Genomic DNA, 22,099 nt, shown 5'->3' with positions numbered 1-22,099 from the left:
GAAGGATGTCATGCTTGGTAGGGTGGAGGGTCGACGAAAGAGGGGGAGGCCTTCAAGGAGATGGATTGACATGGTGCCTGTGATGATGGGCTCAAGTATAGCAGGGATTGTGGGGCTGGCGTGGGATTGGGCAGTGCTTCGTTCTGCTGTGCATGGGGTCGCTATGAGTCGGAAACGACTCGACGGCACTTAACAACAACAACAACAACACTTGGTAATATCCAAGTTGTCTGTGCCATTAGATTTGCTGACAGACCACAGCTCCATATGTCTCCCTTTTCAGTGTTTTCATAAAGGTTTTTCTACCAATTGGAATTTAGTCTACTTCTATATCCTTCCCTTCAAAGGTCACAGCTCCAGGATTAGCTTCTGTATCTGTCTTAATTAGTTCCCCTTTTCTTTGTTCAAGAGGGTCTTTGCAGTCTTTCTGTCTATTCTGCCATCTTACCAGAACCTCCTTTCTTTGGTTTTTTAAGCTTGAGAAATGCTGAGCATATTCTTCTCTTTTGGTTTTCTAACTCCAGGTCTTTGCATGTTGTTGTTTTTGTTATGTGCCGTCAAGTTGGACCCAACTCATAGCGACCCCTCCTTGGGTTTCTGTGGCAGTATCACTAGAGAAATAGATTGCCCCATCTTCCTTCTAAGGAGTGGCTGGTGGGTTTGAACCACCAGCCTTCTGGATAGCAGTCAAGTGCCTTAGGCATTTCATTATAATACGTTACTTTGTCTTCTCAAACTGCTCTGAAATCTTTTGTTCAGCTATTTTATCTTGTTACTACTGCCATTTGCTTTAGGTACTCTCTGTTCAAGAGCAAGTTTCAGAGTCTCTTCTGACATCCATTTTGGTCTTTTCTTCCTTTCCACTCTTGTAAATGACCTTTTGCTTTCTTCATCTATGCTATTCTTGACGTCACCCCACAATTCATCTGGTGTTCAATGCTTCAAATCTATTCTTCACATGGTTTCTATATTCAGGTGGGATATAAACAAGGTCATATTTTGGCTTTTGTGGTCTTGTTTTAATTGTCTTCAGCTTCAACTTGAACTTGCATATGAGCAATTGATGGTCTGTTCCACTGTCAGCTCTTGGTCCTGTTTTGGCTGAAGATATTGAGCTTCTCCATCTCCTCTTTCCATAGATGTAGTCAATCTTATTCCTGTGTATTCTACCTGGTGATGTCCATGTGTATAGCTGGCAACAATGTTGTTGAAAAAAGGTATTTGCAATGAATAAATCATTGGTCTTGCAAAATTTTATCATGTGATCTATGTCATTTCCATCACCAAGGGCATATTTACCAACTACTGACCATTCTTCTTTGTTTCCAGCTTTCACATTCCAATTACTGGTAATCAGCAATACGTCTTGATTGCATGTTTGGTCAATTTCAGACTGCAGAAATCAGTAAAAATGTTCAATTTCCTCATCTTTGCTTTAGTAGTTGGAGCATAAATTTGAATTATAATAGTATTAACAAGTCTTCCTTGTAGGCATATGGATATTATCCTATAACTCACAGCATTGTACTTTAGGATAGATCTTGAAACATTCTTTTTGACAATGAATGTGATGTATTCCTCTTCCATTTGTCATTTTCTATTGATGCAAAAGAGCCACAAATCAGTCAATTTCCTCTCACTAATGTGTAGGATAGGAGCTCTTGTGGTGCAGTGCCTAGGGCGTTTGACTGCTAACCAGAAGATTAGTGGTTCAAACCCACCAGCTGCTTCACAGAAGATGGGGAAACCTATTTCTATAAAGATTTACCTTCTTGGAAACCCAATGGGGGTTGCTATGAGTTGGAAACAACTTGATGGTAGAGAGTTTGGTTTGGTTTTATTTTACTCTAGAACCCGTTCTGAGTTGCTGTGGGAGATTTTCATTTCAAACCCCACAACAATTTAAAGCTGAATTCATTTCTTGCCAAAACATTTCCTCTTTCCATGCCCAATTTTAACAGTGTGGCACAGTGCTTTTCTGCATGACATTTGGAATCAGACAGGTAGAAATCCAGCTATGTCACTTATCTGCTGAGGGACCTTGGGCAAATTACTTAATCTTTGCTTTCTTACCTACAAAATAAAGATACCTACCTCAAATGGAGAATATTGTCCAACTTGCTTGCTTTGAACATGTCATCAGGAGGGGTTAATTGCTGGAAGAACTCATCATGTTTGGTGAAGTACGGGGCCAATGAGGGTGGGGGAGACTCTTGGTGAGATAGATTGGCACAGTAACGGCAATGATGGACTTGAACATGCTGGTGATTGTGAGGATGATGTAGGACTGAGTCACATTTCATTATGCTGTACATGAAGTTGCTATGAGTCAGTCAACTCTCCAGCAGCTAACAAAATCTCAGAGGGCCTGACACCCTTGTGTAGCCATTGGTGCTGTTTATAAAACTTTAGTGTTTCTTTCCTCCTAGGCAAACAGGGCTTTAGTATCCTTCCTGACACATTAAACTCAGGCTAACCATGTGCCTTTCTTTGGCCAATGATCTATGAGCAAATGTGACAAGTGCCAGTGCTCAGCAGAACTTTTAATAGCCATAATTTCTTCCCTTCTTTTACAGCAACAAGCAGTGTTCACAATTGTGACTTCTTTGTTACTCTGGAATGATAATGATGTAGAGCAGAGCCCTGCCAACTCTCGGTGAACATGTAATGCTAGTGAGAAATAAACCTTTGTTGTTTTAAGCCGCTGAGAGGCTGCATTGTTTTGTTATTGTAGCATAACCTAGACTACGTGAACTATTTTCATCCCTGCACTAAGAAGACATGTGGTTCTTGACTTCTTGGAGCTTATAGCTGAGGGGAGGAGACAGATACTGGACAAGTAAACATAAAGCTTTTCTGCTTGTGGCAACTTTTGTCTTGTCACATCCTCCCAATTTAGCATTTAATACTGTTAAATCAATACTAATAGATATTGACAGAAAACTTACCTTTCATCTAACCTAAATCCTTTTCATTGCTATTAAGAATCTTTCTTTTACTTCAGAGGTTCTCATACTTAACCATGTTTCAGAAACATGTGGAGGGCTTGTGAAATGCAGATTGCTAAGCCTTACTGCAGAGCTTCTGATTCAGGAGGTCTGGAGTGGGGCCTGGGAGTTTGTACTTTTTACAAGTTCCCAGGTGATGCTGATGCTGCTAGCACAGGGATGACACTCTGAGAAACAGTGGTTTATTGGTTCTTGTTCTTAATGAAATGGAGCACCACCATCTTTTTAAAAAATATACTACTAATAACAAACAAACAAACTCACTGCTGTTGAGTTGATTCGACGCATAGCGACCCCTCCTTGGGTTTCCAAGGTGGTATCGCTACTGAACTAGATTGCCCAATCATCCTTCCAAGGTGTGGCTGGTGGGTTTGAACTGCCAGCCTTTGGTTAGAAGTCAAATGCCTTAGGCACTATGCCACATATACTCGCTATATAATGGTAGGTCAGGCAGCACCATGGTACAGTTCAGCACTACTTTTATTAAGTAATATTTTAGATACCCTGTGCTGCCATAATAAGAAATACAAGTAGGTGGATTTAAAGAACAGGAATTTATTTTCTCATACTTCAGAAGTTTAATTTGAGGTCATGGATCTAGAGAGAGGTCCTCTGTGTCTATTTCAGATTTTAGCAAATGCTGACCAAAGGTAATGAGTAATAAAAAGGTTCAACATGGTATCTGGGCTTATAGATGCATCTGCCATGTGTCTGTCTTCACAAGTTGTCTTCTCCCTGTGTGTGTCTCTGTGTCTATTCTGCTCCTTTCATAAGACATCATTCAGGAGAGCTTAGGCTTAGAAGCCGTGTTACAATGACCTCATTAACATCAAAAAGAAAATCCCTATTCCCAAACAGTCATATTTAAAGGTATAGGGGTTGTTGTTGTTGTTGTTATGTGCTGTTGAGTCGGATCCGACTCATAAAGACCTCTCCTTGGGTTTCCAAGGCAGTGTCACTACGGATGTAGATTGCCCAACCTTCCTTCTGGTTGTTGTTGTTGTTGTTATGTGCCGTCGAGTCAGCCCTGACTCATAGCGACCCCTCCTTGGGTTTCCGAGGCAGTATCACTACGGAAGTAGGATTGCCCAACCTTCCTTCCGAGGAGTGGCTGGTGGGTTTGAACCGCCAGCCTTCTGGTTAGCAGTCAAGTGCCTTAGCCACTATGCTCCTTCTGGTTAGCAGTCAAGTATACAGGTTAGGGGATACAGTTGTCTGGGGGAATACATTTCAATCCATAACAAGTAGTGAGTGGGCCACACTGTCCTTGCCAAGAGCCAATCCTGGCAGGAAAAAATCCATGAGGTTCAACCCTCTATTGGGCATCAACCAGCTTTCTGCTAACCTGAAAGGAGCCACCTTTGCAGAATTGGGTCCTGAAAAAAATCAAGTATCTGGTGTAGGCTCAACCATGTTGATTTAGCCACATATAGGTTTACTGATTTTTTTTTAAGAAGTAACAGAAGTTACTGTAGGTGAATTTCATTTTATTTAAAGTGCATATAAAAACCAAGTATATGTTATATTTTCAGGTCTTTCCTTGCTACTCCTTCAGGAACACTAGTCATTGACACTCTTTCACTCTAAAAGCATGTTTTCTTCTAAAGTCTGTGCCTTCTTGGACAATAATAAAGATAATTAATGTTTACTATGGGAGCTCTGGTGGCATCGTGCCTAAGGCATTTGACTGCTAGCCAGAAGGCTGGCAGTTCAAACCTACCAGCCACTCTTCAGAAGGAAGACTGGGCAATCTACTTCTGTAGAGATACTGTTTGGGAAAGCATGCCATGTTAAACCTTTTTAATACTCATTATCTTATTAAATCCTAACTTCAACACTTGATGTAGGTATTGTTATTCTCATTTTTATAGTCAAGAAAATCAGTGCTCTAGGAGGTTCAATGAATTGCCTGATGTTGTCTGGCTAGTAAGCAACAGTTAGTTGTTGTTTTAGGTACCATCAAGTCAGTTTTGAATCATAGAGACTCTGAACAGCAGAAGGAAACACTGCCTGGTCCTGTGCCATACTCATAATCATAGTCTTCCTCCTTTTCATTGACCCACTACTTTACCAAGCATGATGTCCTTCTCCAGGGACTGTTCCCTTCTGACAACATGACCAAAGGACAAGAAACAAATTCTGGCCATTCTTGCTTCTAAAAAGCATTCTGGCTGTACTTCTTCCAAGACAGATTAGTTCATTCTTCTAGCAGTCCATGGTGCATTCAATATTCTTTGTCAACACCACATTTGAAGAGCATCAATTCTTCTGTGATCTTCCTTGCTCATTGTTCACCTCTCACATGTATCTGAGGCTATTGAAAATACCACAACTTGGGTCAGATGCACCTTAGTCTTCAGAGTGACATCTTTGCTCTTTAACAATTTAAAGAGGTCTTTTGCAGCAGATTTGCCCAATTCAATACATTGTTTGATTTCTTGACTGCTGCTTCTATGGGCATTGATTGCAGATTCAAATAAAATGAAATCCCTGACAACTTCAATCTTTTCTCCATTTATCATGATGTTGCTTATTGGTCCAGTTGTGAGGATTTTTGTTTTCTTTATGTTGAGGTGAATTCTACACTGAAGACTGTGTTTTTTGATTTTCATCTGTAAATAAGTGCTTCAAATTTTCTTCACTTTTAGCAAGCAAGATTGTGTCATCTGCATATTGTAGGTTGTTAACAAATTTTCCTCCAAGCTTGATGCCATATTCTTCTTCATATAGTCCAGTTTCTCAGATTATTTGCTCAGCAAACAGATTGAATAAGTATAGTGAAAGGATACAACACTGACACACATTTCCTGATATTTAACAACACAGTATCACGCTACTTCTGTTCGCATGAGCATCTCTTGGTCTATGTACAGGTTCTGCATGAGCACAATTAAGTGTTCTGAAATTCCCATTCTTTGCAGTGTTATGCATAATTTGTTATGATCCACACAGGTGAATGCCTTTGCATAATTAATAAACATAGGTAAACATCTTTCTGGTATTCTTTCCTTTCAGCCAAGATTGATCTGACATCAGCAGTGATATCCCTGGTCCTATGCCCTTTTCTGGGAGCTCTGGTAGCATAGTGGCTAAGGCACTTGACTGCTAACCAGAAGGCTGGCGGTTCAAACCCACCAGCCACTCCTTGGAAGGAAGATGGGGCAATCTACTTCCGTAGTGATACTGCCTCGGAAACCCAAGGAAAGGTCGCTATGAGTCTTGTCTGACTCGACAGCACATAACAACAACAACAACAACAACATGCCCTTTTCTAAATCTGGCTGGAATTTCTGGTAGTTCCCTTTGTAGTACTGCTTCAACAATTTTTGAATTGTCTTCAGCAAAATTTTACTTGCATGTGATATTAATGATATTATTCAGTAGTTTCCACATGTTATTGTATCACCTTTCTTTGGAATGAGCAAAAATATAGATCTCCTCCATTTAGTTGGCCACATAGCTGTCTTCTAAATTTTTTGACATAAATAAGTGAGCACCTCCAATGCTGTATCCATTGGTTGAATCATCTCAATGGGTATTTAATAAATTCCTGGAGCCTTTTTTTTTTTTACCAATTCCTTCAGTGAAGCTTGGACTTCTTCCTTCAGTACCTTTGGTTCTTGGTCATATTCTACCTCCTGAAATTGTTGAACTTTGATAAATTCTTTTTTGTACAGTAATCCTGTGTATTCCTTACATCTTCTTTAGATGCTTCCTGCATCATTCAGTATTTTGCCCATAGAATCTTTCAATATTGCAATGCAGGGCTTGAATTTTTTCTACAGTACTTCCATCTTGAGAAATGCTGAGCATGTTCTTCCCCTTTGATTTTCTAACTCCAAGTCTTTGCACATTTCATTGTAGTACTTTGTCCTCTTGAGCTGCCTTTTGAAATCTTCTGTTCAGCTCTTTTGCTTCATCATTTCTTTTGTTTTCTTTAGCTACTTTCTGTTCAATAGCAACTTTCAGTGTCTTGTGACATCCATTTTGGTCTTCTCTTCCTTTCCTGTCTTTTTAATGACCTTTTGCTTTTTTCATGTGTGATGTCCTTGATGTTATCTCACAACTTGTCTGGTCTTCAGTTACTGCTGTTCAGTGCATCAAATGTATTCTTGCGTATACAGAGTCTAAATTCAGGTGGGATATACTCAAGGTCATATTTTGGCTCTTCTGGACTTGTTTTAATTTCCTTCATCTTAACTGAAACTTTCATATGAGCAATTGATGTTCTTCTGTTCCAGTCAGCACAAGGTCTTGTTCTCACTAATGATATTGAGCTTCTCCATCATCTCTTTCATCAGATATAGTTGATTGATTCTTAATGTTTTCCACTTGGTGAGGTCTACATATGTAGTCACTGTTTATGTTGTTTAAAGAAGGTATTTGCAATGAATAAGTTGTTGGTCATGGAAAATTTTATCATGCAATCTCCAGTGCCATTTCTATCCCCAAAGCTGTATTTTCCAACTACTGATCCTTCTTTTCTCTTTCCAACTTTTGTATTCCAATCATGAGTACTTGCCTGTTTGGTTAATTTCAGACTACAGAAGATGGTACAAATCTTCAATTTCTTCATCTTTGGTTTTAGTGGTTGGTGCATAAGTTTGAATAATAGTAGTATTAAATGGTCTTCCTTGTATGTTTGTGGATATTATCCTATCACTGACAGCTTTGTACTTGAGGATAAATCTTTGATTTTTTTTTTTTTTTTTACAATGAATGCAATGACATTCCTCTTTAATATGGCGTTCCCAGCATAGTAGATCATGTTATTGTCAGATTCAAAATGGCCAATACTAGTCCATTTGAGCTCACCATGCTTATGTGTTCCATTTCATTTTGACAACTCTAATTTTCCTAGTTTTATACTTTGTACATTCCATGTTCCAATTAGTAATGAATGTTTGTAGTTGTTTCTTTTCATTTTGAGTTGTGCCACATCAGCAAATGGAGATCCCAAAATTTTACTCTATCCTTATCATTGAAGTTGACTCTACTTTGAGTGCCTTCCAACCTGAGGGGCTCATCTTATATCAGACAATGTTTTCCTGCTATTCACAAGGTTTTCAGTGGTCAGTTTTTTTCAGAAGTGGAGCTGGCCATATTCTTCTTCCTAGTTTGTCTTAGTCTAGACACTCTACTGAAACCTGTCTACCATGAGTGACCCTGCTGGTTTTTTAAATACTGGTGGTATGCCTTCCAGTATCACAGTAACCCAGTTTGACCACAATATGACAAATTGACAGACAAGTGGTATTGAGATTCACACTGTGGCCATCTGGTTCCATTCAGTTAATCACTGTGATTGATATACGACAAACCTAGGTTATTATAATTAAAGGAAGTCCTTTCCCTTCTTGTAGACATTTCAAAGTCCTCTGTGTCAAAATCAACCAGAACCAGATCATTAGACAACAGAATGAGCTGGAGCAGAGAGGGCTATAAGAGTAATTCTAGGTAAATTTGTCTTATATTAATTCTGGTTCTTGACTCTAAAACATAATGGGGAATTTTCATTTTGGGGATTTTTACTTGGCATTCTCAGACTCATGCTCTTATATTAAGTCCTCTCTGATTTTTTAAGTTAAGGTCAGAATCCTCATATTTGCCTAATTACTTTGAAATATACTTTAGCCTCAAATGTGGAAACCAAATCCACTACCATCAGTTCTATTTCCACTCATAGTGACCCTATATGACAGATTCAGAGGGTTTCCAAGGCTGTAAATCTACTGTTTCATCTTTTACCCATGGAGTGGGTGACTTTTTGATTAGGAGCCAAATGATTTAATCTCTGAGCCATCAAAGTTTCAAATATTAGGCCAGCCCAACCCTCTCAGTATACAATACCATAAGAACATCATGGATTAGGGAAATATTTTTTTCCTAATGGGAGTATATCTTTCTTCAAATAATATTTTACATGGAATTTCAATATATAAAAGGCATAATAGTGGTGTTATTGGAACTGGACCGCTCTTCATTGACTTTTCCCCTGCCTCTGGTGGTTCTGAGGAGATGGAGAAGAACAAGGTCCTGATGATCAAGCCTCTCCAGAGCACAATCTCCAGTCTTTCTTATGCTGAGACCACTGATTCCAAATCAAACGGATTTTCAATTAGTCTTCCTGCTCTCAGTACCAACTTTACCTCTTCTTTCAGAGCCACTGATGTCATCAATTGTTGAGCCTTGAGGAACTGAAGAGTTCTGTAGTAAATATGTATTTGTCTCTTATTTTCCCTACTGCCAGGGTTTAGTTTTCTTGAGTTCGCTAAGTTAGTTTCCACATGTTTATCTGCTTCTCAGCTTATATATGTGTGTATGTATAAATTTTTTTGTGTATGTACATATGTATGGGTCTTACTTTCCTAGGACTTCCATAAAAACAAAAGGCAATAAAATCACAAAGTAAGTAGCTTTAAAGAACAGAAACTAGTTCAGTTTTAAAGAACAGATAATAGTTTCTCATAGTTACAGGGACTACAAGTCTCAATTCGGTCAATGATCTCTTCTTGTCCACTCTCAGGGAAAATCTTTCCTTTTCTCTTCCAGCTTCTGGCCAGGCACCTCTTGACATTCATTGACTTGTGTGACTTTTTCTCCATATCTGTTGTCCTTTTGTATGACAACCCTCAAAAGGAATTAGGACCCACCCTACTCTGGTGTGACCACATTAACTTAACTGATAGTGTCTTCAAAGATCCTACTTCCAAATAAAGTCACATTCACAGGTACAAGGGTTAGGACTTGAACATACATTTTGGAGGACACAATTCAATCCATAACTGTATGTGTATGTAAAGTTGTTTCTCTCATTATTTTGGGGGCTTTAAAAAAAGACATTCATAGTAATTTAGTATAATTTTGAGAAGGGCAGAGTGAATTTTTTAAGCCATCATTAGCTCTTTAAATTTTACCATTCCTCCCATTCCTTCTATTTTCATCTTCTGCAACATATTTTGGCTATATGTAAGTAGTTTGTGGTCTATTCTTCTAAGTATATAAAATTTTAATTCATATTTTATCTCTATTTTCTACACTAATGTGCTCTGAATCAGTTTATTAATACATCTAATTTACTAAATTATCTTTACTTCTGAGATTATTTTACTTGAGTGATTACAGTTTAATTTTTAGTATTTGTAATTGGTTCTTTAAAACATCTTTATCTGTTCTTGATTCATGATTGCTTGTTTTTGTTGCATAGTTAACAAAGGGGGTAATTATTAGTTGGAATTGACTTGATGGCAGTCAGTTTTTTTTTTTTTTTTAAGGTGCATTAGCATTGATATGATCCAGTGATATCCTTTCTTTTTTAAGCCAGGGAGACAAAAACTTTAATGTAAAATATATAAAAGAGGTAATGGCTAAGTTGTTCTTATTGCATGGGACCTGGGGGGAGAGTCACAGAGGTCCCTTTACTTCCCCTCTTGTCATCCTTTTTCCTGCCTCTCCACATGTGGAAATGTAACTGGAGAATGCAGAATCCACAAAAAGTGTTTGCCAACTCATGATCTAGTCCAAAACACTTATTTGTACAAACTAAAGTCCATTGTAGAAAAGTACCTTGTTCAAAGTTCCCTGGTTGGTAGTTGAGACAGATTTAGAACACTCTTCACTTTAGTGCTGTTTGCCCTCAACCATGGTTGGTAGATAAAAATGAAATGTTAGATAAAACTATTAACTGGAAATGCAACATGTTCCTTCCTTTATGTCCTATACCACCCCCTGAGCCCCTAATGGCAGAGTCTGCCTATTCAGTTGCCAAACACACTGAGTTAGTCCTTTGGGGCACCCTGCCTCCTGATACATGTGGGAAGGCTTGGGCTTCATTCAAACTTCCAGAAAGCACTTCAGTGAGTGTCTACCAAAACCTAACCAGCTCTTCCTTACAGAACTCATTAAACCTGTGACCCATGCACAATATTCTAGTCCAGGAAGTCTTTGTTATGAGAAAAACTAAACAGAGGGCCTGTGTCTGAGGTGATTCAGATACTGGGTTGTTGTTATGTGCCGTTGAGTCGGCCCCGACTCATAGCGACCCCTCCTTGGGTTTCCGAGGCAGTATCACTATGGAAGTAGGATTGCCCAACCTTCCTTCTGAGGAGTGGCTGGTGGGTTTGAACCACCAGGCTTCTGGTTAGCAGTCAAGTGCTTTAGCCACTATGCTACCAGAGCTTCCAGATACTGGGTAAGGAGATGAAAATATATAGGAAGGAATAAGGTCATATTCTCCTAGGTCTAATTATCATATTTTTATGCAAAAAACATGTATATTATATGCTTTTTGCAAACCATACCTTCCTCTCCCACGTATTTCTGAATGTGCATTATGTTAACTTTTTTTTTTTTTTTTGCTCTAAAAGACTGTGGACTTCCCTATCAAGTTGAAAATACTAATATTTCAGCAACAGCAACAAAAAAGTAGAGACCCAAAATTCTAGGTAGATTTAGGAGATTTTGAATATATTCATAGAAAGACAATAATTGAATTTCATAAAAAAAGTTAACAATCTTCAGGATACAGAAGAAAATCACAATAGACAACAACTACAAAATGGTCATATACCATTAAGCTAGATTAATTTTAATTAAGGTAATTAAAAGTAATTAATTAAATTAAGGTAATTTGAAAGATATCATCTCATTGAATTGTCACACAACACTAAGAAGAAGGTATTATTAGAATTTTTCTTCAGATGAGTAAATTGTCACTGGGAGCAGACAAATAACTTACCCAAGTTTACAAAATACAAAGTGGTGGAGCCAGGTCCCAAATGTGGATACTTTTGTCTTCAATTTAATACTCTTTTATTCTTTTTAAAAGGTATAATACTGGACAGGACAGACTATTGATCTGAGCCAGTTCGGAAGTTTTTATCTATGGTGATGCCTCATTAATCTCATATTACTAGGGAATGAGCTATTCTATGTGAGTGAATATTTCATGTAGTGGAAGCTTTAAGCATTGAAGCTTGACATAGAATGTAACCATTTCAAAGGCAATCCTTCTGGCTTGGGCTAGATATTTTCCTTCTGTATATCACTTCCTGTGCCAGCTCCATTTTTGCTGTTCCCAGTGGTGTCTGCCATGGGCAGAATCATCCCTGCTCAGGCTCAGGATCAATGTGACTATAGTCTCTACCTCTGTGGAAATTGGAATGTGACATTGGGGCTCCTGTTGCTTGTTCAAATGTGGATGGATTTAAGGCCCTGGGAACTTTCATGATCATTGAACTGTAGCTTCCCAGGATCATACTATCAACTGCTGAATGGCAGACCTTTTTGGATTTTTTTTTGTGAGAATCTGCTGTTCAGTAACCCCATTACAATTTGTGGAGACTCGTTATCCTCTAGTGGAAATGGAGGTCTAACCCTGTCTCTTGATAGCCATTTTCCCTGTGACAGAGCCTGCTTCAACATTTTTCATCTGTCCCAACCTCTTAATTAAATACTGTGCCCTTGTTTAATGTCAAGAAGCAAAGTCTTCAGAGTCTTTGCAGTACATCTTGCCCACCCCTTTGGACAAATCCTGTTACACTTTGGTGGTAGCTCAGGCCATGCTTGGGTTTGCTAGTCTGGTCAGTTTTCCTTAGCTCCCATGCTATGGTCATTCTCACTTGATTGCAGCATGTTCCACCTATTAGGTGAGAAATTCCAGCATAATCACTGGCATGGGTCAGACTATGATGTCTGACATAATTTTTAATTAATTTAAAATTTTTATCCAAGAATAGTTTTACCAAAATCAAACAGAATTTAAGGACTATTAAAATAATAGTAATAATAAAATATAGGCATCTTCCACTACATCCCTATTTAAACTCTTTTTAATTGAATATTATTTCTTGATTTATTTTATTTTTAAAATTTTTGATTGATTTCTTATTATGAAGATGAGTGTTTAGTGTTCTTATACATACATCCCTACATTCTTGCTTTCCCTCTTGTTCTCCAAATATAACTGTATCAAGATATTTTTGTTAGTGTGAAATGTTGGCCTAATTTTGAATCTAATACTTTTTTGTGATTGTTTTTCCTTTCTTATTCAAAATGTTTTGCTTCCTAGGATTAAAAATAGCCTCATTTTTTCCACCTGCTTATGTTTCTATGTTGCTATCACTAATTATGGATCTTAGCTGAAAGCAAAGAATACCAGAAAGATGTTTACTTATGTTTTATTAAAGCATTCGATTGTGTGGATCATAACAAATTATGGATAACATTGAGAAGAATGGGAATTCCAGAACACTTGATTTTACTCATGAGGAACCTATACATAGATAAGGAGGCTGTCGTTCAAACAGAACAAGGGGATACACAGTCAAAATCAAGAAGGGAGTGCATCAAGGTTGTATCCTTTCACCATACCATTTCAACTTGTATGCTGAGCAAGTAATCCGGGAAGCTGGATTATATGAAGAAAAACATGGCATCAGGATTAGAGGAAGACTCATGAGCAACCTGTGAGTTGCAGATGACACAACTTTGTTTGCTGAAAGTGAGGATGACTTGAAGCACTTACTGATGAAGATTAAAGGTTACAGTCTGCAGTATGGATTACTCCTCAATATAAAGAGAACAAAAATCCTCACAACTGGTCTAATAAACAGCTTCACGATAAATGGAGAAAAGATTGAGGTTGTCAAGGACTTCATATTACTTGGTTCTACAATCGACACCAATGGAAGCAGTAGTCAAGACATCAGATGATGTATTGCATTAGGCATATCTGCTGCAAAAGACCTCATTCAAGTGCTGAGGAGCAAAGATGTCTCCTTGAAGACTAAGGTGTGCCTCACCCAAGCCATGGTATATTCAGTCTCATCTTATGCATGTGAGAGCTTGACAATGAATAAGGAAGACCGAAGAAGAGTTGATACTTTTTTTTTTTTAAGTTTTTATTGTGATTTGGGTGAAAGTTTACAGAGCAAATTCACTTTCTATACAGCAGCTCATGTACACTTTGTCTCACGACATTGACTGCAATTGCACACAATGCAACAACTCCCCTCCCACTTCCTCCCTGTAGTTACCTCTTCCCAGTGTCCTTTCCTCCCATGCACTTCTGCCTCCTGAGCTGTGTCTCCCTGTGCATATACAGCCCTTCTATTCTCCCATGATTGATTTCTCCAAGGAGTGTATCTACCTAATGTAAATATTCAGAACATATGCTTGTCTTTTGTTTGGCTAAAAGCTACCAGAGTGGGTTCAATTCCATAAGTGAAGGACAGCTAGGGGCCATAGTCTCAGTGGTTCCATCAAGCTCTATCAGATCAGCAAAACTGTTTCCCCCATTTGTTTTTCTTTTTTCTTTGTTTTTAATGATTTTGAGTTTTATTCCACATTGTTCTCCAATTCTATCCAGGATCTCCTACATAGATCCCCCTCTGAGTGGTTTACAGTGGTAGTCAGGCACCATGTAGTTCTTCTGATCTCATAGTCGTATAGGCTGAGTACTAGTACACATGTAGTACACATGATGTACTAGTTGCTTGGACTAATTGTTCCCATGAGTCTTTGGTTTTCTTTGTTCTTCTCTGCCTTGGACAAAGAGAGACCCATCATTGCATCTAGATGGCCGCTTGCTAACTTTTAAGATTCCAGTCACTACTTGCCAAAGTAGGATGTGGAACAATGTTTTTGTGTAGTATGACATGCCAATTGAGCTTGATGTCCCCTGTGACTCTGGTCCCAATCCTACAAGTCCAACTACTTGCTCCCTCTAGGTAGCTGGCTGTGCCCAAGAAGTGACTACAACCTTGACCCTTGTCAGCTCTACTATATACCTGGGAATTCTTACAGAACATACAAATACACTTTAGAAACATTGTCTTTTGATTCATTTGGAGAAGTCTTTGGAAGCACATAAAAATTTAATTTTTAGAAGGTCCCATTCATCGAGTTTCTCTTCTGCTGTTTGTGCATTTTGGGTTATGCTTGATATTCTATTTATGCCATAAATGAAGGCCTCTAAATTTGCCCCTAGATTTTCCTTGAGGAACTTTATAGTTTTAAGTTTTACATTTAAGTCTTTGATCCATCTTGAGTTAGTTTTTGTGCATGGTGTGAGGTATGGATCTTATTTCATTTTCCAGCAAACGGATATCCAGTTTTGCCAGCACCATTTGTTAAACAGACAATCTCTCCCTTTCTTAATGGATTTTGGCCCTTTGTCTAAGATCAGCTGACCATAGGTCAATGGATCTATTTCTGGATTCTCGATTCTATTCCACTGGTCTATGTGTCTGTTGCTGTACCAATACTAGGAAGTTTTGACTACTGTGGCTGTATAGTAGGTTTTAAGATGAAAGAGTGTGAGACCTCCTAATTTGTTCTTCTTCAGTAATGCTTTGCTTATGCGAGGTCTCTTTCCTTTCCATATAGAGTTAGTGATTGGGTTTTCCATATCCTTAAAGAATGTTAATGGGATCTGGATTGGGATTGCATTGAATGTATAGATTGCTTTGAGTAGAATTGATATTTTCACAATGTTCAATCTTCCTATCCATGAGTATGGTATGTTCTTCCATTTATATAGATCTCTTATGGTTTCTTGAAGTAATCTTTTATAGTTTTCTTTGTACAGGTCTTTTGTGTCCCTGGTAAGATTTATTCCAAGTATTTTATTTTTTGGTAGCTATGTAAATTATATTGATTTCCTTGTTTCTTTTTCAGCAATCTCTTTGCTGGTGTAGAGGAATTCAGCTGATTTTTGGATGTTGATCTTGTATCTTCACATTTAATTGATAATTAGGCTGAATGGGAGGTGTTTAGGAGGCACTTGACTGCTAACCAGAAGGCTGGTGGTTCAAACCCACCAGCCACTCCTCTGAAGGAAGATGGGGCAATCTACTTCCGTAGTGATACTGCCTCAGAAACCCAAGGCGGGGTCACTATGAGTCGGGCCCGACTTGACAGGACATAACAGTAACAACAACACAGCTGGAAGAGTTGCTGTGAATCCAAGTAGACTTGATGGCAATGTGGTTTCTTTCTTTCTTTTTTTAGAGCAGGGAAAGATTTTCAAGGGCACACAATAAAATCTTTTCCTTGTAGAAGTGCAGTAGTTCACACTTAGCAAGGTGAAATGGCTTAAAGCATAATATGGAAGTAGTTTCAAATGCCACAGAAAACCCTAGTGGCACAGTGGTTAAGCAATTGGCTGCAAAGTGGAAAGTCCTCAGCTTGAACGCATCAGCTGTTTCACTGGAGAAAGGTGGCAATCTGCTCCTGTAAAGATTTAGAGCCTTGGAAACTCTGTGGGGCAGCTGTATTCTGTCCTGTAGGGTCTATATGAGTCTGAATCAACTTGATGGCAATGTTTTTTTTTTTTTTTTTTTTGTTGTTGTTTAAGATGAAAAAAACTTCTCAAGGTCACACAGCTAGTGATTGGCCAATGTAATGCTGGGACCCAGATCCCTGGGGAGTGTGCACTTAAAAAAAGTTAAGATTTATAATCTCAAGAGGCATGCATGACAAAAATAACCACTGGTTCAGATAATGGGAGATGACATCAAAGATGAGGCCACCTCTTTTGAAGGAAGGAAACAGATTACATTAGAATACCAGAGCATCTTCAGCTTGAGCCAACCCAAGACTGGAACAGAAAGGGCTTTAATATCTGCACCCTCTTACGTGCAATGTAATTACATTTTCACTTCAATTTAACTGATAAAAGGGCTTGAATTTATACTGCACACAGTCTTTACGTGTTTTCTGCTGATCACTGCTTAACAAGGTATTTCACAGGAGACATTTGTTAGCTTTAATACCCTTAAATTACTTATGGTAATTACCTGCATCACTTTCAACTCCATGGAGGTTATTAAAATGCTCTCATGACAACTGTAAAGAAATATAAAAATTGGTAAAGAAGAAATTATGCCCTCTCCCTGAAGACATTTGCCTAGGATGTATTTGCATTGCTTTTATAAATGGGAAAGTATTTAGTTCAGGAACAATATCCTAAGCACTGAGGCTTTGTGCACCTAAAAGCAGATATATCTCATTTTTAAAATTATTTTCTCACCCCACAGGTTTATCCCAGTGCTATCCTCATAGAGGTAACTGAAACATATTTTAGTTGGGATTTAATAAGCATTTGTTGAGTCTCAAGCATATGTCAAACACTCTACTAGGTAATGTTACATACAGCATTTCATTGGCTATTCAGAAAACCCTTTTGAGCTATGTGACATAACCATTCTACAGGTAAGGAAACTTAAGTTTATTGAATTAAAATGAAAATTATAGTTTTTCACATAAGAGGTAAGTATAATAGATGGGATTCAAACTCAATCTCAATTTCTACTTGCTTTCTGACATTCCACAACTGCCACCTACTAATTAGATGATTGTACCTGTAAAAAAAGGTGCTCTGGTGGCATCATGCCTAAGGCATTTGACTGCTAATTAGAAGGCTGGCAGTTTAAACCCACCAGCCACTCCACAAAAGGAAGACGGGGCAATCTACTTCCATAAAGGAGACCTGGTGGTGCTATGGTTAAGCTCTTTGCTGCTAACTCCATGGAAGAAAGATGTGGCCATCTGCTTCTGTAAAGATTATAGCCTAGGAAACCTTTTGAGACAGTTCTACTCTGTCACATTGGGTCATTATGAGTCAGAATTGACTCAATGACACCTAACATTGCAGTGATGGATTACCTGATAAGCAAGATAAACACAGGCTTACTTTTGCTTCCCTACTAATCTGTAGTGAACAATTTCATATTTTTTTTTCACCACATGAAAGAAATTGCTTCTAGATATGATTGGCATCTGTCTCTTTCTACAGCACCTTCCTACAGAATTAAAGCCTCTTCAAGTGTACAATCCCTGACAGGGACTGAGTACATAGTAAGCAAGGAAAGTATGGGTTTACTTGTACTCAGTAATCTGCAGTGAACACATCCACATGTTTTTCACTACATCATGTGGTGAAACCCATGTGAAATTATTCACTACAGATTAGTAAGTAAACACAAGTAAGCCTGAGCTTATGTTGCTTATTGGGTAATCTGCCCTTGCCTTACAACAACAATCTGTAAAAAAGAGGGGAAAATGGTGGTCCAAGAACAGATTTCTCTCCTTCTACACAGGAGACCCAGGTCTGATTCTTGTCTAATGCAGTTTGTGCGCATCCACCACCTGTACGTCAGTAGGGGCTTGCATAATCTGCAACTGATCGTGCAAATGGTGCAGGACTGGGCAGCTTTTCATTCAGTTGTGTATGGGATTGCTATTAGTTGAGGTGACTTCATGGCAGCTAATGATACAAATAACAAGCTGTAAACAAGGAATCCCCTGGGGTGGCTGCTAATCAAAAGGTTGCAGGCTTTTGAGACCACCCAAAAGTGCCTCAGAAAAGAAACAGCTGCAAACATCCATTAATAATTGGAACATTGAAACTATGAAACTCTAGGAAAATTGGAAGTTGTCAAAAATGGAATAGAACGCTTGAAGATAGATATCCTAGGCATTAGTGAGTTGAAATGAACTGGCATTGGCCATTTTGAATTGAACAATAATATGGTCTACGATGCTGGGAATGATGAATTGAAGAGGAATGACATTGCATTCATCATCAAAAAGAGCATCTGTCTTGAAGTACAATGCTGTCAGTGATAGGATAATATCCCTACACCTGAGGAATACCACTTAATATGACTATTATTCAAATTTACACATCAAACACTAATGTTAAAGATGAAGAAATTGAAGATGTTTACCAACTTTAGCAGTTTGAAATGGCTCAAACATGCAATCAAGATACATTGGTTAATTACTGGTGATTGGCATGTATAGTTGGAAACAAAGAAGTATTAGAATTGGAAAAATATGGCCTTGATGATTGAAATGACACTGGAGAATGAGTGATAGAATTTAGCAAGACAAATGAATTATTCATCACAAATACCCTTTTTTCAACAACATAAATGACAACCATACAAAGGGACTTTGCTGGCTGGAGTACACAGGAATCAAATAGACTGTGGAGAGAGGCAACTGAGAAGCTCAGTACTGTCTGTCAGTCAAAACAGGGCCAGGGGCCAGCTGTGGAACAGATCATCAATTACTTATATGCAAGTTCAAGTTGAAGCTAAAAAAATTAAAACAACTCCACAAGAGCCAATGCATGACTTTGAGTATATTCCATCTGAATTTAGAGATCATCTCAAGAATAGATTTTTCTCATTGAACACATGACCAAAGACAAAATTAGTTGCGGGATGACATCAAGGACATTACACACAAAGAAAGCAAAAGGTCATGAAAAAGAAAAGAAAGAAGAGGCCAAGATGGATGTCAGAAGAGACTGAAATTTGCTCTTGCATGTAGAGAACCTCAGGTGAAAAGAAGAAATGATGAAGTAAAAGAGCTGAACAGAAGATTTCAGAGGGCAGCTCAAGAAGACAAAGTAAAATATTATAGTGAAATGCACAAAGACCTAGAGTTAGAAAACAGAGAAGAACATGTTCAGAATTTCTCAAGCTGAAAGAACTGAGGAAAAAATTCAAGCTTTGAGTTGCAGTACTGAAGGATTCTAAGAGCAAAATATTGAATAATGTTGGAAGCATCAAAAGAAGATGAAGGCATACACAGAGTCACCGTACAAAAAGAATTGGTCAACATTCAACCATTTCAGGAGATAGCATATGATCAAGAACCAATGATATTGAAGGAAGCAGTACAAGCTGCACTAAAGGCATTGGGAAAAACAAGGTTCCAGGAACTGATGGAATACCAATTTAGATGTTTCAACAAACTGACACAACATTGGAAGTGCTCATATATCTATGCCAAGAGTTTTGGAACACAGCTACCTGGCCAACTGACTGGAAGAGATTCATATTTGGGCCCATTCTTAAGACAGGTGATATACAACAGAAATCAGAAATTATTGAACAATATTATTAATATCACATAGAACTAAAATTTTGCAGAAGATTATTAAAAAAGATTAAAGCAGTACATCAACAAGTAACTGACAGAAATTCAAGCTGGATTCAGAAGAGGACATGGAACAAGGGATGTCATTGCTGTGTCAGATGGATCTTGACTGAAAGCAAAGAATACCAGAAAGATGCTTACCTGTGTTTTATTGACTATGAGAAGGCATTCAACTATGTGGATCATAACAAATTACAGATAACATTGCAAAGAATGGGAGTTCCAGAACACATAATTGTGCTCATGTGGAACCTGTACATAGACCAAGAGGCAGTCATTCTAAAAGAACAAGGGTATACTGTGTTAGACTGGGTTCTCTAGAGAAACAAAACCAGTAAAGCTTATATATATAGAGAAAGAGAAATTTATCTTAGCAAAATGGCTCACACACTTACAGAAGCTGGCAAGTCCCAAGTTATTGAATCAAATATCAAGCTGGACGATTTTATCGACTCACACAGCTGCAGGGGCTGATGAGCTCAAGGTTGGCAGGCAGAATACTGGCTGTTGACTCCAACAAATGATGAATCCAAGATCTCCAGGCCAAATGGTGGATTGTTTGCTTACGGACAGTTGGAGGAAGCACAACAGAATCCTGATCCACAGAAGAGTGTCTCTTTTCCCAGGATGTCCATAAATATATTAGAAGCAGGCCACACCCCTAGGGAAACTCCCTTTCAATAGATTGGCTGCTCAAAACATATACATCTGATCCCATCATGGGAACAACCCACACCACAATTGCTTAAACTACACAGAATTGTGGTCCAGCCAAGTTGACACACAGCTCCAACTATTACATATACTACATGGTTTAAAATCAGGAAAGGTATGTGTCAGGGTTGTATCCTTTCACCGTATTTATTCAATCTGTATGCTAAGCAAATAATTTGAGAAGGTGAACTATATCAATAAGAACATAGCATCAGGATTGGAGGAAGACTCATATTAACAATGTGTGATATGAAGATGACACAACTTTGCTTACTGAAAGCTAAGAGGACTTGAAACAGTGATGAAGATCAATAACTACAGCTGTGATCAAAGATCACACCTTGACATAAAGAAAATAAAAATAAAAATTCTCTTAACTGGACCAGTAAACAACATCATGATATATGGAGAAAATATTTGTTTGAAGTTGTCAAGAATTTCATTTTACTTGGACCCACAATCAATGCCCATGGAAACAGCAGTCAAGAAGTTAAATAACATACTGTATTTGGCAAATGTGCTGTGAAAGACCTCTTTAAAATATTAAAAAGCAAAGCTGTCACTTTGAGGACTTTGGTGTGCCTGATCCAAGGTATGGTATTTTCAGTAGCTTCATATGCATACATAATTTGGATAGTGAATAAGGAAGACTGAAGAATAATTGATGCAATTGAATTGTGTTGGCGAAGAATATTGAATATGTCGTGGACTTCCAGAATAATGATCAAATCTGTCTTGGAAGAAATACAGTCTAAGTGCTCCTTAAGAGCAAGGATGGTGAGACTTTGTCTCATGTACTTTGAATATATTATGGGGAAGGGTGTCATACTTGGTAAGGCGGAGAGGGTCAATGAAAAAGAAGAAAACTCTCAATGAGACAGATTGACACAGTGACTGCAACGGGCTCAAACACTGCCATGGTTGTGAGGATGGCAGAGGATCAGCAGTGTTTCATTCTGTGGCACATACGGTCACTATGAGTCAGAACCAACTCAGTGATACCTACACCACCACCAACTACATGTTTTGGTCACTGTTCATGGTCCCTGTTCTAAAGGAGCACCATTCTAACAGGGCAGATAAGCATATAAACACACATGTGCTGTGTGTTATGTCAGGCTTGTTCTGTCCAGTTAGGCACCACTGGCCACATGTGACTATTGAGCACCTGAAATGTGGCTGGTCTGAATTGAGATATGCTCTAAATGTAAAACACACTGTTTTTGGAAACTTAGTATTAAAAAAAGAATCTAAAATATATCAGTAGTGCTTTAAAAATATTGATTTCATGTTGGATTAATGACATTTTGATATGAACAAAAAAATCTTACTACCATTGAGTGGATTCCGACTCATAGGGAACCTCATTGGGTTTCTGAGGCAGTAAATCTTTAAGGAAGCAGATTGCCCCGTCTTCTTTCCAT

This window comes from Orycteropus afer, unplaced genomic scaffold (assembly GCF_000298275.1).
Source record: "Orycteropus afer afer isolate SDZICR_OR568_19922 unplaced genomic scaffold, OryAfe1.0 scaffold00231, whole genome shotgun sequence".
NCBI lineage: Eukaryota > Metazoa > Chordata > Mammalia > Tubulidentata > Orycteropodidae > Orycteropus > Orycteropus afer.
The sequence above is the reverse complement of the archived record's forward strand: the minus strand, read 5'-3'. Positions refer to the sequence as shown.